The 19765-nt window shown below is 45.8% G+C and overlaps 1 long non-coding RNA gene across 1 annotated transcript; it reads right to left on the reverse strand.

Annotated features, from left to right (window-relative positions):
- Positions 1–294: 294 nt before the first annotated feature.
- Positions 295–19510, reverse strand: LOC126527738 (uncharacterized). The gene is made up of 5 exons (XR_011890138.1): positions 19395–19510; positions 18159–18214; positions 8473–8497; positions 1212–1365; positions 295–569 (listed from the first exon to the last, which is right to left on the reverse strand). It is a non-coding gene; the product is annotated as an uncharacterized lncRNA (long non-coding RNA).
- Positions 19511–19765: the final 255 nt, after the last annotated feature.

Genomic DNA, 19765 nt, shown 5'->3' on the forward strand with positions numbered 1-19765 from the left:
TCAGTAACTCGAGTAGAATAAATTCGGATAGCTAGTAATTGAATAGAGGCGAAGAGTGACACAGATGACATCGCCCTTTGCACTGTAAAGATAGAGCACTGCGTTCGCCGGTAACTTCTCAGCAATACATTTACTGCTGGAAACTATTGGCTGGCAAAGAGATCTAGTTTCTAAGCACCGATGCCTAGTCACTATGCGCCAAACCGTGCAAGATTTTGAGCAGAGGAATTGAAGTAAAAAGCATATTATAAATTTCAAAAATTGCTTTCAAGACAACTAAATCGTTTACCTGAACGAACTTTCGGCGCTCGGGGCCGGATTTACTGCCCCACATCTCATCTGCTGACTCTATAGTTAGACCATTGACGTCAAACACATGTCTCCTTTTCTGTAGTTTGCTGCACAATACGGGAACAAGTCCATCTACCTCCGCACTGAAAGGACTCGATATGCCCCCGTTGATGATCCACGTGAAAAATCCAGCGCAATTTGCTTCTTCAGCATTTAACGTGTCCGTTCCTCTGCACTCCAAGTAATCTCGTGCGTCTACACTCGCCTTCACGGGATGCCTGCGCAGAAAAATAAGAATGCTAGCATTTACTTCAGTGCCGTCTTAAACCCGCTACTGGGTACGCAACAGTTGCAGTCAAGATAAAGAAACATGAACTTCAAGCGACGTGAAGATCCCTGAACGCTTGTAAAACCAGGAATAAAGTTAACAGCGGTAGAAAAAGGCCAAGGAAAGGAAAAACAAGAGGAAGAGACGAAGCAATTTCTATTTTTCTTTCTTTCTTTTTTTTTTTTGTCATACGGCTCATTGCATTTACAGAAAGTACCAACAGGGTCACGTCAAAAAGATCTGATCCACGAAATGTGCATTCGCAATTTACTCTGGCTATAGGCTTTTACAAGTGAAAGAATTAGTGTGTTTGTATCGTAATTCATTTATTTATTAATCAATGCATTCTTACATTCCCTTATTTACTCATGCATTCAGCGTTCATAAATAAAATGTATATCAGTAATTTACTTATCGATCAAGACGAAAAATTTCTGACTCGGTTATATTAAGAAGGAAACGCAGCAAAAGAAACAAATTTACTGCCACAATAAATCCCAAATGCACAACTACTGATGACTAGAAACATTACCTAACCTAAGCATATGTGGCCTCATCTTAAAGCATTGAATAATATAAAAATCTGCCTTACTTTTCCCGAGGATGCGAGTGTGTCCAATAAGGGTAGTCTCCAGTAAAACCCCAGGAGATGACATTGCCACCTTTTGTCGCGTTAATTATGTTGATATAAGCTTCGGCCACTCGGCTCAGGTACACCCAATAGACTTCGTCTACGCTGGGTTTAACTGAAAGAAAGCAAAGGGTACATCTGCAGTTTTACTCGCATCTTTACCAAACTACAGTCGACAGCAAAAGCTTACAGACTACGCGAGCCCGTGAAAAACTAGAGTTATTGTGTACGGCTCCCGAAGGGAGCATATGCAGTATCTCTACACCAATCTGCCATACAATAATACTAAGTCATACAATAATATACAATAATATTCATACAATAATCACTAAAGGGAGCTCTCACGCTCATATCTACAGGAGCTGCTATCGTGGCGGTTCATCCAGCATGAGAATTATGGGAAGTGCATAGATTTGCCTAAACTTCGCCCTTTTTGTTTCAAACGGCTTCGTGATTTTGTAAACTCGTCATCCTCAACAAAGTACTGTGTAATAAATAAATAAATAAACATTATTCAAATGGTATGACGGCAGCATTCGAGCACAGGATCTCTAGTAAAGAAGTGCTACATTGAAACCATTACGCCATGGACGCTTTTTTTATTGGCTCATTGGCAAGTTCATTTATTAGCAACGCAGTAGTTAAGAGAACAAGCACGCGAAATGCGTAATCTACGAACAAGTATCATTGCAATCGCATCAAAATTCTCTTAGTTTTGTCAAGGGTTCTAACCTCGACAACAATTCCGGAGGGCATTCTTGCGCTTTTTGTACCTCCAGATAGGTGTCCATGCTTTTTCGGAAGCACATTCGCGCCAGTCATGCGTCTGGCTAACAGTAGTACGTAGCCATTCTGGCGCGCCAGAGGCTGTGAACGCCAACGAGCATTAGTAGATCAAAAGGAAGTGCATCATCATTGTTCTATACCGCTAGATACCAGATGCCGTGGGGATCTAGCGGGAGTTCTTTTTTAACTGTCATTTATAAAGCATCCCAAACAGACACGTCTTCCCAAAGAATGCAGGAAAACATGACCTATGGTCTCGGGATGCTTACAGATTAAACAAAGTGTTCCCCACAGTCCAAAAATAACTTTTTATCCAGAACTGTTTTGACTGGAAGCGTTCCTGTATCAACTTTGAAAAAGAAAGTTTTAACCCCTGGCGAAATTTGCATACTAGTTACCCTCTTTAGGGACATTCGAACCATGGCTAACATTTTAAAGGGATCTATATAAAGGCACATGAAACTCGGTATCGCACACATATATATGAAACTTCTTTCGTTGGACAAAACACAGATATTCTTTTGAAAAACGTATGCTTGAGAAGCGCACAGTGGAGACAATCTCCTTAAAAACCCCTTAAGGGTACTGGGAATGCTGTTTGTGGCAACAATAAAATCGGGTAACGCTTTGCTCCTTCTCATCGGACATACAGTGTGCAAGAAAGGGTTCCTAACGCCACGAAAAAAATATAAATGTGTTTACGAGCTGACGCACAAAGAGCTGTCCAAGACCTACTGCCCCATCTTTGACGCACCTGAATAGGTTCGTCCGACTACACCTCTCCCAACTCGAGGCCCACGAAAATACTGGAAATATGCGATGAAATTTCTGAATGTTTAGCCTAAAACAGCATGGCCCTTGCATTGAAAACCATATCCTACCGATAACGAACAAATTACACGCTGTTGCTCTGGTGAAGATGGACAGATCAGCCACATTCCACTTGTCCACCTTCTCACGCATCTATTTTACTTGTTGCCAGTACTGCTCATTAGCTTTGTAGAATTCAAGCGGCACACTAAGATATTTTACTGCAGCAGTTTCCCACCTTATTTATTTATTTTTTTTGTTTATTTATTTATTTATTTGTTTATTTATTTATTTATTTATTTATTTATTTATTTATTTATTTATTTATTTATTTATTTATTTATTACATACTACCAACTTGGATGTTAGGCTCTAGGCAGGAGGGGGGTACATAGCAACACAGTATATAAGAATGCGATGTACATTTGGTCGAGCAAGTACGGCATTAGAAAACCCTATATAAGACGTACAAAGCTAAGTACAAACACAATGCCACGACAATACAAATGTTTGCGAAAGCGTCTGGCGTCGAAGGCCATTCTCCGTGCCAAAACTACAGGCACTTTTCCCAGTTCACAGAACTTCAAGAGATTTGACTAAATTGTTTATCCACTCCAACTGCATCAACAATGCTTTCTTTTTGTTCTCACAGAAAATAGCTACGTAGTCTGCATACGCCAAGAGTTTAACTTCTGGCATGTGCAGGCGAAAACCCTGAATGGCGCCATCATGCAATATGGAGCGACACAGTGTTCCAATATATACACAGAAGGGCTGAGTGGGCAACCTTGTCGTTCCGAACGTCGCACAATAATTTAGTTTCCTACCGTCTTGTTTACAACTGAATGTGTGGAGCAGTTCTGGCAGGCCATGGCTACACCTTGTCTGATAACAGTGCCGACCCTGATGTATTCCAATACAGCTAACAAAATATCATGCGAAACGCAGACAAATGCCTTTTGTAGGTCTATCTGAAGAACCGCTACGCAAACCTGCATATCGTCTCAGCACTCCACAACGCATCTAGCTTTATGGAGGCCATTTACAAAATTGAACGACCTTTTATACAACATGTTTGATGGTCGCCAACAATTTCTTTGCATAACAAACTGAAGCCTCGCTGCGAAAACCTTCGTTAGGACCTTGTAGTGGACGTTTGTCAATGAGATGGGTCCTAATTACGTGGGCAGTTTTAGTTTTCCCGTTTGGTCTGTTTTTGGGATGAAGACTGCGCGAGATGTGCTATGCGATGGCGGCAGCATTTTAAGCTCGTACGCCTCATTAAAAACTGCCGCAAGAACCGGGACAATTTCTTAAAAGGCCCCACACCAGGTTTGGCCATTTTAAGTTGACAAGCGCCGTTCATGCAACGCCTGCTAACGATCGTGTCTGTTAAGTACTACATCGCTACGCGCCGCGGAAAGAGCCGAAATTTCAAACCGAACGCCATTTGCCCTTCTCCTCGCGGGTGTGGCACTCCCAGCTGGAGAGCCGGCGTTATCGCACAAGTGCGCCTACGTACATCGCACTGCTGTGACGTCACTCGTAGTTACAAGTGAATTCGAGAATTATACAAGGCAACATGTGTTACATCAATTAAAGTCATAGCGCTGGATTGACACAGACGAGAGAGATGACAGGACCTGCGCTACTTTCTTCTCGGTGTCAATCCAGCGCTGACTTCAATTGACGCAACGAACGAGCTAGCCCAAAAATCTGCACTCCTCAATATCTGTTATTTGTGCAACCTGTTGCTTCAATAGACGAATTAAAGTTTAGAAAAATAAAGTGCACAAACCGAATGTGTGCGTGTGTTTGTTTTACTTCGCACCGCAGCAAGAGGGATGTACTTCCGTTTCGTCTGCTTCTTCCCACGCCGTGCAGTCGCGCGCGCAGATCACAAAAGTCTGTCATTTTCTACCACGTCCCAGCGCGCGATCCTGCTCTGTGATCCGCTTGTGTCTGCCTCAGTATTCGTGTACTTATGCCGCTAGTAGGGTGTCCTCGTGCACAGCGCAAAATCGTGCGCTGCGGGAAACGAGACAAACGCAATAACTCGTGCGCGACACCGTCTGCAGAAGTGCGCCACGCAGCAACAAAACGAAGAAAAAAACTAAAGGCGGGGTCCGTGATGTATGTGCCACGCGATCCTCGAGCTCCTATATCGACGAACCCAGGGAAGGAATTTCGCTTGCGGAGGCTAGAGGGGCAAGTGGAAAGAGTGTCTCTCTTAGCAGTGGCCCTCGGCTCCTTAAATCATGGGTTTGCACCGCTGAAATATTTCTATCTCGGCGACTAATGAACCAGTTTGAAAAATTCTTGTGACAGAACGCTCCCTAGAGGTCACGTAACTTCCAGCGTGTAACCGAAATTTTCTATGTGGCCTGGTGATGGGCCCTTTGAAAGCTTTGCAAAGAGATTCACTCAACCCGTCAGGTCCGGCTGACTTATCCATATCTAAATTATGTATAACTCAATAAATTTGCAAGTTATGTAACAGCGCGAAACTTAAGTTGATTTATTCTTCTGATATCGATTGCTCTAATCTTTCTTTTCTTTCATCATGAAGCCGTGGCATGGCACCCAAAAAAGCATTCTTAAACTTATCTACGCCGACATTTCGCAGCGTAATGCTGAAAAAATACCTGGTCCATGCTGAAGTTAACACATTACCGTTTCACTCAATCTCGTGAATGTGAGTTCGACTGGCGCATGTCTTTTCTAACCCTAACGCACTTTCCACTGGCACTTCCCCTGCGGTCAGTCCTTCCGCTCTCGTCTTCGCAATTGCGCCACGGTAGTTCTCCTCTTCTATTACTTGGAGCTTCTGTTAAATTTTTTGCACACCTTCGTTAAATACGCCAGATGTTCAGCATTCAAGTGAAATCAGTTTCTTGAGCGTTATTGCTTGCGCCTTCGTGCCTTTTTCTTTATATCTTATGCAACTTGATCTTTCAATAGCCTTCATTTTGACGTGCTGTTTGCACAATTCCCATTGTTCTCCAATATTGCTTGCATATTCAAACCTAATTTTGCTTATTCTGTGTTTTACTGCACCCATGCAAGTTTTGTCGCTAATGAGCTCCAGGTTAATTTCCAATAAGTTTCAATTAAAACTACATGTGTCCTTTTTATATATTGTTAGGATCGGCCTGTAGGGGTGCCGACCTGCAAAATTTTCCCAGCCACTACAGCTGCGGAGGTGGCGATCTTCGGAGAAGCGAACTTCGAACCTTTTCCGGCCGGTGCGACAAGTCGCTTTTGTAAAGCCAACAATGCGCCTCCTCGTACAGCCCAGCGGCCCCTGCCAGGCTACTCGTTCGGCGGACCGTGTATTGTTAGTAGATTCGCCGTCGCCGTCACGGTCTACTTGGAGCAACCGAACTCCTGGAAAAGGGTGTTTTACAGTGCTTTCTCACGGGCCCCAGAAATCGTCACAGTCAATGAACAGACGCGGCTGCTAGCTGCGGGGTCAGCACTGCAATCAAGGGTCAAGGGTCAAGCATATCAACACCTGTCTACGACGACTCACTCCCCTCGGTGTGTTCCGCGAAACCAATGTGCGAAATAGAGTGCATGAACCCTCCCCCTCAAAGGCGGGTCGACTACGATGCCTTTGGGACGCTCCCATTGGACGAAGGTTGAACGGCAGTTTTCCCTCACCCAGGGATCTAGGCAAGACAGCGGCTTTTAAGCAGCCGTGTTCGGCTCTTCGGGGTGCTCCGTTTTCAGCCATGCTAGACTGATGAACTGTCGCGTTCTCCACCCTTCATGTAGATATCGTAAATAAATCCCATATCCCTCGTTCTCGTTGAGAACAAGTCCCTCCCTTCAACAACGTCCTTAGCACGGATGAGTCGGACGATGGCATGGGCTAGTAACCATCTATTTCATGCCCGACCCCAACTCTTACAATATGACGCATTTAACAAGGCAGCGATCCGAAAATGACATTGGCAACACATCGTTATTTGTACACTTCGTATCCATGTCCAATGGAAGGTAAATTCGGTCAAGACGAGCACGGCTGGTGCACTGAAAGTGCACATACTCCGCGACATGAGCCGTCTGTAGGCATTTAGCCAAGTCATCCAAGTGATATTTCTTGATTAGGTTCGTTAACAAATTTGTGCTTTTGTTTCTGAAAGCGGTCCGGCTCGTTTTATCACGCCCATTCAACACGCAACCAAAATCGCCCATTTAAACAATGTGCTTCTGTGAGCTGAAGTGTAGCCTAACAATTGCGAAGAAATTTTCCCTTTTGTCAACTTCGTTTGGGGTGTAAACACAAAAAATCCGCGATTCCTTATTGCACAACAACAAATCCCATAAGACTAGTCTTCCAATTGGAGACGAAATAGTTTTCTGCATAAAAGCCTCAAAATTTTTATAACAAAAAGCACACATCGAGCCGACGCACCATTTGCATGGCTTACGACGACGTAACACCGCGGCGTGAAACGCTGCACCATGCTCGCGATATCTTCTTTTCCTGAAATTCTCGCTTCCTGTATGGCTAACACATACAGGTCCTGATCTGTCGTTAGGCGATATACTTGATTCTGTAGGGCACTACTACATACCACAAGGGTCCGGTCACAAAAGACGACGAGGACACGCCCAGCATGCTGATGGTGCACAAGCAGCGGAATCGGCGGAATCAAGCTTCCGCCTTAATAAACGAGCTGGGCTAAAAATATAATTTGTGGACACCAGGCACCTGCGGCTACATATAACGACCACCGTCTACGCAGCGTTATGCGCACTGTGCTCCCCCCCCCCCCCCCCCCCCCACCAACAACGACGTTCTTCCCGGTACGTATAGGTCAACGCTGGCCTTGAGAACTGCACGCACGTCATTGTGCGCCGCGACGCTGTGCATCATCCCTTACAGCTCCGTATGATAATGCGCTCAAAGTACTCGAGCGTGCACCTAAACCCTTTCTATTGCTCGTCAACGGCCGGGATGATACGGTCTCCGTCGACCATCTCAAGCCTTCCTGCTTGGACTCTGACGCTCTAGCCACTTCTGCTGTTACCTTCCCTCCCGAACACGACAGTCCTGCTCGCCGCATGCGCTTCGCACCACGGCCCCCAACTGTAAGATTACAAAAACGTTACATTGACGTTTCACTTCACGAACGCAGATGATGCGCAAGCATATGTGCGCTGTAGCACACACGATGCTATCGGCCCTCAGTTCGCGTAGACGCGTACTCTGTCCGCATCGCAGGTCGTATTCAAGACAGGGCTCGCGTGGCCGCGCCATACACTGCAGCCGCTGGAGTATAAGGCACCGATGTATCTAAATTACCTAGCATGGTGTCAAGCGCACAGGCAAACATGAACACTTCACAGTCGATGACCGCGGACACACGCTGTCAAAATGCTTGCGAGAGGAATCATGGCAGCAGCAAGAAGCGAAATGACCTTCGTGCTGTCAATCTCTTCAACGCAAACTGAGCGGAAAGAACACAGCAGATCGCTTTCAAGATGAAGCCCGCGCGACCGTGCGCGGCCGTAGTACAACGCCCCCTCCTTCGCCTCCCTCGGTGCCATGCGCGCAACGGAATACGGCATGCTTCCTCCCCATTCCCTTAAAGTACAAAAAAGCAATCATACGTACCTGCATTAGCCACACATACGGTAATCTGAAGAAGAAAAATAGCAAGGTAAGAAGCATGCTCTCAGAAAACCTTAAGAATAAAAAAAAAGGAATTACCGCTTCTCCTACACTCTAGTTTGTCACATTCCATTCACAGCAGTTAGAAGGTGCACGTGTGTCTATCTCTACAATAACACAAAACGTTATCCTCGAACGCGTCGGCAACGTAAAAAAAAGTCGCAGATTCGCCTGAAAGGGGAAGCAGCGACTGCGATAGCAAATTAACAGACAGCTATACGAAGTAAGCATAGTAGTTTTATCGGCCGCATAAACTTAAAAAGATTCCCTATTCAAGACAGGACCCGCGCGGCCGGGCCATACGTAGTAGCCGCCGGAGTAGAAGGCGCCGTTGTATCTAAATTACATAGCTACGTGTGCACGCGCACCGGCAAACATTAACACATCACACTCGATGACCGTGGGTACTCGCTGTCAAAACGCTGGCGTGAGCAAGTGTGACAGCAGTAGCGAGTGAAGTGACCTTCGTGCTGTCTATCGCTTCAACGCAAACAGCGCAGACAAAACAGCACGCAGAAATGTATGAGTCGTCTGAGGAGCGCTTTCAAGATAAAGCGGGCAACCGCGCGCCGCCGCTCGAAGTACGCACTTGTTGGCTGAGCAAAAGTCGCCCCCCCCCCCTCCCTTCTGTGCCGCCTGCCCACTTGCGTCCCTTACACGCGAGATTGAACCGCGATTGCCAGTTCACCTTGCGCCCGGTCGCGAAATACGCAGTTGCTGCCGAAGCCTGAAGAACCACAATGCCTATCCCATGTGGCGTCGTGGAGGTATACGTTTTAATGCGATTAGCATTATTTACCTACTTCACGCATTTGAGCATATCTATCTATCTATCTATCTATCTGTCTATCTATCTATCTATCTATCTATCTATCTATCTATCTATCTATCTATCTGTCTGTCTGTCTGTCTGTCTGTCTGTCTGTCTGTCTGTCTGTCTGTCTATCTATCTATCTATCTATCTATCTATATATCTATCTATCTATCTATCTATCTATCTATCTATCTATCTATCTATCTATCTGTCTGTCTATCTATCTATCTAATAGCCTTTTGCGCCGATCCAGTGACCCAAGTTCTCTACCAGCTTGGGCCAAAGTTGAGTGGTTGTAGGCTACTGGTGGGGTTAGGCTTGCAGTTGCTGCCGGCAATTGCTCCACCGTAGCGACACCTAAAATAAGTAAATCACATAAATCAGACACAGACCTCACAATTACAAATAGTGACGCCTAAGGTCACTATATGTAGGCCAAATCCGTGTCCTGCAGGTAACCTAAAAGAAGGCGAGAAACCTCCTTCCTACACAACTAGTTCCCGCGCGGGAAAACAATGTCCTGAAGAGAACTGTGAGGAACTCCTGTCTTCTTGAGGGGCACGAATAACACACTGCTTTCCACGTTATACAGAACACAGCACATAAGCTAAAGTTCTATGTCACCGCACCCACCACACGTTGAACATAATGGAGACAACACGAGGCCAGTCTTATACATCCACGCAGGGGTACGAGCAGAGCCCATGCAAATGCGGAGCAGTAGAGTGGCTTGATTTCTTTTGAGGCCCTTGGTCACACATGGCTTGTGAGTTGAGCTCCACAAAGAACTGAAGTGGCACAACACCGCTTCTCTGAAGCGTCTGTTGTCATATTGAGGCACTTTTCTCAATGGATTCCCAGACAGCGCTTTATGGGCGAGGCTGTCCACTATCTCGTTGTCTATGATACCTATGTGCGAGAGCACCCATTGGAAACGTATGGAGAAGCCTTTGATATGGAGATTGGGTACCGAGCGTAGGGGGTTAAGACATAAGGCATCAGTAGGGAACCCGGGCTATAACCTTTGAATGGCAAATTTTGAGTGTGTAAGAATGACAACAGGTTGAGGCGTACAAAACCGTAGCTCTTTAGAGCGGCCTCAATGGCAACGCTTTCGGCCTTTGTGGAGGACACGACTGCTGTGAAGCGAACAGAGCAATCATACTTCAAAGAGGGAATGTGAAAAGCAACTGCACTAGATCCTCTACCCTGTCCACAGAGCCATCAGTGAAAATTTGAAGATGACGTGCATATTCAGCCTCAAGATGTTGCAGTACGAGCGAACGCGTTGCCGCCAAAGGAGAACTCCGCTTAGCGCCAACGTGGGGAATTATCAATGAACAATCGAGGTTCGCGAATGAACTACCGTCTACAGTGGCGACGAGCTGTCTACTCGATTGTGACATCACTATCTTCGCGTCTCAATGGGATCCGTAGAGTTGCAAGTGAGCAATGGGGAAATCACCCTTCTTCAATGATCAGGTTGCACGATGCACTGGTGACGAGTCCAATAATGTACCAGCTCCCTTTAATTTCGCCCTCGCTATCACAGCTGGAACGACTTGAGGTGTTACACAGAAAGGGCCTAAGGAGGGCTCATGGTGCTCCGCAGATTGCTCCTAACAATGCAGGACATTATGAGTCTATCGAAACCGCTTAGCCTAGTCGCTTCACAAAGGTTATTGATACAAATAGCGCGCCTCAAACAGACCGCAGCCGGGCGAGCCCTTCTACAGCGCCTTCGAAAGAGATCTGAGTCCCCAGCGTATTTGGCCCTTCATACTCTTGGTTACCTGGGTCTTGACGCTAGAGGTCGAACTAAGAGGTTGAAATCACTTTGGTCATTCGCGAGCTTAGGCCAAACTCGCGCTCGTGATGTCGTCGTGGTCATGCTGTCAGTGTCATTCCAGCGTAGTAATCTGGCTCTCATCAAGCTGTCATCGTCACGCCTTTTACTCTGACCCCTCAAAGAAAGTTGTCTGATTGCCTGGGCCGCTAGTTCTGTGCTCGCGGTTGTGATTCCATCGCGTTCGCTATATCGTCGTTATTCCCGCTGCGCCGTGCAACTCCAATCATGCTGTTGTCGACATGCCATCCCCGTCATACAACCGTCATGCATTCGTAGTCATACCGTCGTCATGATGCCATCGTGATTATTCCACTGTCGTCATTCCAGCTTCGTCAACTGACTTTTTCCATACCATCATCGTCCCACCTATCATGTCGACCCACTGAAGCAAGTTGTCTAGTAGTTTGGGCAAATAAATATGTGTTCGTGATTATAAAGCCGTCGTGGTCGTTGCATCGTCGTCATTCCTGCTTCATCATCTAACTCTTGTCATACTGTCGTCGTCACGCCATCCTCATCATGCAACCGTCACGCATTCGTAGCCATACCATCGTCGTGCTTACCTCATTGTCATAATTACAGCTTTGTCATCTCACGGCCATATCTCTTTTCAGTGGATACCAGGTCATTGCGGTATCATTGGAAATGATGACGCCGATAAGGCAGCTCGGACGTCAAACCAAGAAGACCGCTGCGTCCCCATTCCTCTCTCAAGGACCGACGCCGCGAGGCAACTTGGCATTCTAGCACGCACTATCTCCTTGGCAGAGTGGAACACAGCACATACAAGGCGCACAGACTGCACAGACTAAACCCGTCACTTCAACTCAAACCTCCGGCGGGTCTACACCGACGTGAAGCGTCTCTTCTGTGTCGGTTATGGCTTGGGGTTGCCTTCACGAATGCCTACTCAGCACTAATTGGAATGGCTGATACTCCTGCATGTGATGTTTGCGGATGCGAGGAGAACATTGACCACTTATTGTGCCATTGTCCTCAATTTCAAGCACAAAGACAGTCTTTGTCCAACACATTGAGGAAACTAGATGATCGTCCTCTGAGTGAACAGACCATATTAGAGCACCGTCCCGACCGATCATCGGCTCGGAAGGCAGTGAAGGCACTTTTGTGCTTTCTCAGAACTTCTGGTTTGCTCGAGCGACTTTAACTGAAGTGCTGTCCGTACACGTATCTACACCTTCTCTCTCCCTTCTTTCTCTTCCCCTTCTCCCATCCCCCAGTGTAGGGTAGCCAACCAGACTATTGACTGGTTAACATCCCTGCCTTCCTGAATTCTACTCTCTCTCTCTCTCTCTTGTCATCTCACTTTTGCCATGACATCATCGTCACGCATTTCGCGTTGACCCAATGAACCAAGCTGTATAATAGCATAGGCTACTTGATACGTCCTAGCTAGCCATGCCGTCATGGTCGTTGCATTGTCGTGATTCCAGCTTCATCATGCAACTCTTGTCATGTCATTGTCGTGACGCCATCTTCATCGAGTGGGCATCATGCATTCGGCGTCACACCGTCGTAGTGATGCCGTTGTGTTTGTTCCATCGTTGCCCCTCCAGCTTCGTAATCAGATTCTTTTTATGCTACTGCCATCACGTCATCGTCACCATAAGGTTGGCGTCACGCCCTTCTCAACCCATTGTCATCATACTGTTGTCATGAAATCGTCATAATTGCGTCATCGTCTGGTATTCGTTGTCACATCGTCGTCGTGATGCCGTAGTGGTCATTCAATCGTCGTCATTCTTTCACATCCAGCACTTGTCACACCATCGTAGTCACGCGCTCGTCATCACACAGTCGTCGTAATACCATTCTTCTGCGGCCGTCCTCATCAGGCCATCCTCATCATACATTCGTTCTAATCCCATTATCATCATGCGGTTGTTGTCATACCACCTTTGTCATTCCGTAGGTGTCAATATTTCTTCGTCATTCTATCGTCGTCACTGCGTAGTCATCATATAATCGTTGTAATGGTGTCAGGCTTATCAACAACCAAGGCTAGGGAGTGTCATAGCAATGTGCGCCGATACCTGAGAACAGTGTATGTGAATATACGCCAAGCAACTCAACTAACAGAATGACCCCTACAGAATCTAAATAACCGTGTCTTCAGCAATTCATTCTGTCACTACATTATTTGAATGCTAATCACATTACCGTAGAGAGGCACCGTTAAATTGGTTCTGTCGTAATTTTCTTTTATTTTTTCCTTCTCCATACGCTAGCCACGCCAGAGAACTTGAAATTTCAACAAGTCACCGATTACCTAAACAGAGATTTCGTGGATAAAGTTCCCGGCTTGCAAACGTACATAGTGACATTTACTAGGGCCTGTTGGAACCTCAGCGCTGACGCCCGTTGTTGCAAATGGGTCGCAAGCCCCAAGGGTAGCGTTGGCCTGGCGGCCTGGGGCACAACTGGAAGCATCCGAAGGTCCCGGCAAAGCATGAGTCGACTGCTAACAGAACAACTTGTTTATTCTAGCATCGCAAAAGAGCGGCCGGTCAGGTCGACCGAAGTGGAGAGACGGGAGAGCACGTTACTCAACAGAAGAAATCGGAGCCTCTCTCTTGGCGTCCGGGGGCAGCTGCTCTTATACTCTCGGAGTTGAGGGCAAGAGGAAGGCCTCGTGACGAGACCACGTGACGGCGGGGCACGGACAGGCTGAGAGACACGTTGAGACAAGTGTAGTGACGCATCCGCCAAGCCGGCGCCGGTCAGACCTCCTCGCTTCACACTTCGGGAGCTCCTCTCCCCGGCTGCCGCGCTTTGACAAGCGTGGGCACACACACACACACGCACACACGAAGACACGTGGCACTGAAACACGCCTGGACGCGCTTGGCGGGGAGGCTTTGCGGCAGCTCCGAACGGGCCAAAATGTCCGCCGCTTTGAACGAAGCCCCGGCGTCCGTTGCATCCGCGCCGGCTATACCGCGCGTCGTAGGCGAAACGTAACAGGCCCTATAATGTAAAACTATTCGAATATGTTTTTATCATAATCTCCTAACGTCCAATTTGCGTAACCACGGACGCAAGCATAGAGCGGTGAACCGCAGGGTTCTGTGAACAGACCAATCAAACGCTCTCCTCGTTTATAGGAGGACACTTTTGTTTGTTGTAAAAACAAGTAACATTGCCTACAGTGAGCGGCATGTCTTATCTAGTTGATAGACAAGAGGCAAGGAGCCTGCTCAAGTGGAGAGGGATTCGATGGGGTCGAGCCAGTGCACTCAAAATCGATAACCGCATGAGGAGGGTCGTGCCAGCGTCTGCTATTGGTCCGTTTACCATTACTTAGCTTGCGGTGGCTGGTCGAAAATTGCGGCGGCATGCAACGGAAGGTTAAGATTGCCGCTAAAACGAATCCTCACCAAAGAAGACTTGGCAGAGTGAGGTCGTAAATGTGCCTAGAGTGCTTGGAAACGTTACATGGCCGCGCAAGAAAGTTTATTATATGCAATTAAACACACGCTCTCCAGCAGGAGCGAGAAGCCAGTGCCTGAGCGATCGGCGGCAGCCATCTTTTTTTCCTTTCGGAACGGGGCTGCCCGTGGCTATTCAAAAAAAAATCAACGTTGTTCGGCATATTAATGCATCTTTAACGCGTACACGTCACTTTGACGAGGAGAGTTTTCGCGGTTACGTGACGTCGTGTGACAGGAAGGCGAAGTGGGTGCAGCCCGAAAACTTTTAACCAATAGCTGACGGTTAATGGCTAAAAGGCGTCGAATCAGAAATATTTTTTTTGGTCAAATGTTGCATAATCAGTGTGCACACGTCATGTCAGATGGGCAGCTATTGCGGTTTTCGTGACGTCCGTGACAACCAGGCGAAGTGGGTGTGGCTCACGATGTTTTTGACCAATCGCGGAGGGCTGATTGCAGAATTGAAATGGGAAAGTTTGGAATAGCTTTATGTTATAGGCGCTCCTGATCAATGCACGGTGGAGTTCAAGTGAATACCAATCTAGAGTAGTGTTTCTGTAAAACATTCGGTCCATCGTATGAATGGGGCTGGTAGGGCGTGGGAACAAGGTAAAAAATAAGAATGAACAACAGAATACGCAGGCAGACTCGATCTTCACGTGCGTATTCTCTTCGCGCTGTTTTTTATCACGTGCCACATATGCAAACTCGTCCAGCTTTTACATCCACTGAAGATCATGAGAACGTGTGCAAGGCACCCTACCTGCTTAGTACACTCATCGACTCAGGTCTAGGGAGTCTGATATTAATGCAATTAGCCTTCTTATGGTACTGTACAATAGGTTAACCATTGAGGATTAGTACGATTAGCATTCAGTAAAGTTCAAGAGGCATCCTATCTATCTATCTATCTATCTATCTATCTATCTATCTATCTATCTATCTATCTATCTATCTATCTATCTATCTATCTATCTATCTATCTATCTATCTATCTATCTATCTATCTATCTATCTATCTATCTATCTATCTATCTATCTATCTATGTTTGCTTCGAAGCATTCTTCCGCCAACTTGAGTCAAGGGGTAGGTAGTCCATGATCTAACGAGTAGTGCATCGAGCTACTGTGTTGAGGGAACAAGATTCGAAACAAACCATCAAACCAAACTTCGGTCACTGGGTTTGTGGCACTGTGTATAGGCCGGTTTTCAATGAGCCTACTTAACGCCAACTGGGGTATACCTTGGGTAAGTGCCGCCCTAGAACGCACCTCTTCGACGCCAGCTTGTGTTCTGGATACATACCACCAGGCACGTGCAGATATTCAATAATCCTCTTTCACGCCTGCATCAGTGCCTGGGTATGTTCCACTGCGTACGTGCCGCCCTTCAGTGACAGGCAGGTCCTCTAAAATTTATAAGGTGTTCAAGTGAATTCATTCTGCACCCGGCGCCGGGCTTGTGGCGGCAAGGCTAGATGGCGCAGCATGTACAGTGGAAAGCGCGAGGGAGGGGCCCGACTGCATACATTTTTCGGTGTTGGCCACATGTTGGTTCTTATATTGCTTCAATGCTGATCGCATTAACGTCGACATTCATCGTGGAATGAGTGCTGCCGAAATTGTTTCGTTCGCGTATTCGCGAGACAATGTTTACTAGAAAAATTGACGAAGAATATTTTCCAATTTATGCTAATTATTATAAGCATATAAACTGCGTTAGACGGTAACTGAAAGCAACAAAGAAGCTTTATTGCATAGCTTAGAAAATATTCGAGCCTCACATTCGTGTCGTTTACCTAAACGTATTCCTTCAAAATATTAACAAGTGTGATCGTTTCTGGGCCCCTGCTGATTTTCTACGTCATACCCTTGACAATTCGGCTAGAATCTTTATGTATGGCAATGTATGAGCGATCATTTGACACCTAATGCAGCCATCTGCAGGGAATACTAGCACAATCATGCCTTGTTTTTTATTGCGAAGCCTTCTTTGCAGCTTCCAACAGATTTTGGCGGGTTGCTGTGGTCGGATTTGTTGTAATCAACACGATGCTTTAGAAGGCGTCACGCATACCGACTAACAGTCAATTACAAAACTTCTGTGCGATTTACACTTGCATATACGATGTTTGATCCCCACCAATCTACTCTCATTAGAGTTCTGTAATACGTTCAGAACCGAACCAAGACGAGGATTTGCTTCTCCGACTATTCCTAGTGCTGTAGTGTCTCCGCTATAAAATCTCCGTTACGACTGCCTTCAGTCACTTGAGCCATCAAATTTCACTCGTCTGGCTTTACCACAGATTATTTTATTCCACCCCACGCGACATCCAGCTCATTCAACGTGTATCCCAAGCCAATCGCACAGGTCAAACCAACGCCATGATCCCGTCAGATGCCCGCATCACCGCATTTCTGAAATGTCAGAGACTATAATGACGTTCCGAAAGAAGCAGAACTCATTGACGATTTCCGATGGTTCAAAACTGCTATCGAGTATCTATACTCATCTATAATAAGCATCACTACCAGCTGCTTTCGCCCTTTCCATGCCCACCCCTATTGTAATGTCCCTCGTATAGGACGCTTAAGGTAAAATAAATGAATAATAAATGAAATTGACCCTTGCGCCGCCAAACAGCATATCATCGCCATCAATCACCTAATGTGAATATCATCTAAAATAACAAGCGGTTTAATTAGTCGCCGCATATCAGCTGGACTAAAGAAGTGTGGGAGATAGCGCGTAGACTTATAACGCGAAGACGAATTTACAATGGAGGCAGTGTGTTCGAGAAACGTCAGTGCTGAAAAAGATATACAAATGGTATGCATAGTGATCATACATGAATATCTGATCTACCTTTTATTTGACTGGCTGATTTACCGAACGAGTTGTAATGCATCAAAGAGAAAACAAATGATAATTTTCACTTGTCAGTTCTCACTACCACACGGCATAAACTTTTGAAGAAGCCTGCCTGTCTTGACAGCCATTTCTCATTTAGGAACGTCAATGACACTCGGTTGTAAAGACTCTGCAGAGGCATATACCGCGTGCTGTCGACATGTCGCTCAAATGTCTACTGCAAAACGAAGGTGTATCAAGGATTTGATTCCTCTGGTTACTACGGAATTATGTAAGCTGTAACAAATGCTACTCACAATAACAGTCTAATGTGCCGCTATTTCTATTGAGTTGGGATTCACTGATGAAATGCGCGTTTATCGAACGTCCATTGTTAGAGCACCCACATGGCAGTCATATGCTTCACCTGGTATTTGTAACAGTGAAGCTCTTTCGGGTTACACTGGTTGTTGTGAGCTACGACAAGAAATTTACTTTTAAATGTTGCATCAAGCATTTATAAAGCATTTATTGACTGTTAAATGATATTGCAGTTATTGTATTTGGATCCTAAATAGCTGCTTCGTGAAGGCTGGTCCATTTTTTTAATAGCAATGCGGCTTAGCGTTTCAGCACCGAAATAGTACGAAACATAATCACCGATGTCAAGAAGATCGCAAGAGCGTAGGCCAACAGCATCTTCATGGGCTTGTGAACTGTGCAACGCGAGAAATCAAAAGAGAATTGTATTATTATTAATTGTGCTTTTAATAAACAACCCTTCATAACCTATTGTGTAATGACAGAAACCTGCTAACCTTAACAATACTGGGATTTGGACATCGTTTTATATTAATTGTGATAACAGCTGTTCCTAATTCGAAAACTATCCAAAAAGTATTCCTTATTCAATTCGTTTCTAGCACTTTTCGATTCACATTCGATTCGATTTCAAAAATCACTATTCGCATACCGCCAGTTATTCTCTTTTTTTTGGCTGTTACGAGCATCATCGGTGCAGTTTCAGGCATTTTTTATACCGTAGTCCTGCTTTTCGTAGTTTTTGCCATCGTAGTTGCTACTACCTACATTGTTCTCCTAGTCGGCGACTTGGGTGTCACCATATTTATCAGCATTTTAACCGTTCTTGCCCTCGTTTTGTCCGCTATTGTAAATTCAGTCACAATAGCTGTTTTGAAAATTACTCTTAGAAAGATTTATGGCAACTGAACACGTAAAAATGTATTGGGCATTTTGGAACCAAACCGAAACATCCGCTACTATGTGACTTGATTGGTGGCCAAAAGCTTTTGTTTTTCAGACATGCTACCTGAACAGAGGAGTATTCCTTGCATTCTAGACTTTGAATGTCCTTCTGTAGTTTTGATAAGATGAACTTGTTTGACGTGCACCTGATTTTCAATATTAGTTTTCTTCTTCATCACATACACTTATTTCTATCTTCACGAAGTCAGCGTTGTGCATCCGAATAACCTAAACATTCCAGGCCAGGTCTCACAATTGCTATGTTGCCTTGATCACACGCATGGTGGACGCGTTTTAAATAACACAGGAAGTTGGCGGGCTGGTTTACGGTGCAGGACAAGTCAGAACCCAGATTAATGGGCATACTATAACTGGAAAGTACTCACATTTTCAGCCTGCATAGTATGTCACTATGGCAATTCTACGCAAATCTAGGAAGCATTCCTCTGGGCAGCACTTCACTTTGGGTGCAGCACAAAAAAAAAAACGAATAACCGTGAACGTCATCAGTTTTCGCATCTGCTTTGAACGGTCACGGATTTCCTATCGAGATGTCACGGTAAACGTCTGTCACAACAATGACCCAAAGTATTCTTAGATATAAATACTCTATGTTAAGTATTCACATACCCGTCGTGGTGGCTTTGCGGCTATGGGCGTTTCGATTCTAAGCGCGAGTTCGCAGGATGGAATGCCGGCAGCGGCGGCAGCAATTCGATGGCGGCAAAACGCAAGAACGTCCGTGTGCCGCGCATTTAGTGCTCTTAAAGAACCTCACGTGGTTAAAATTATTCTGCAGCTCCCCCCCCCCCCCTACGGCGCGCATCATAATCAGATCGCTGCTTTGGCACGTGAAACCCCAGAAATTAATTTGTTTAAAAATATTCACAGAGATAAGTCGAGGTATGTTCGCTACAGTTTGATAGATTTTAATTTCCTAGTACCTCGCTTAACAATAGACAGCAGAACTGTTATGTCGAGACAGCAGGGACACGGTGAAG

The sequence above is a fragment of the Dermacentor andersoni genome, chromosome 9 (genome assembly GCF_023375885.2).
Source record: "Dermacentor andersoni chromosome 9, qqDerAnde1_hic_scaffold, whole genome shotgun sequence".
In the NCBI taxonomy this organism is placed as follows: domain Eukaryota; kingdom Metazoa; phylum Arthropoda; class Arachnida; order Ixodida; family Ixodidae; genus Dermacentor; species Dermacentor andersoni.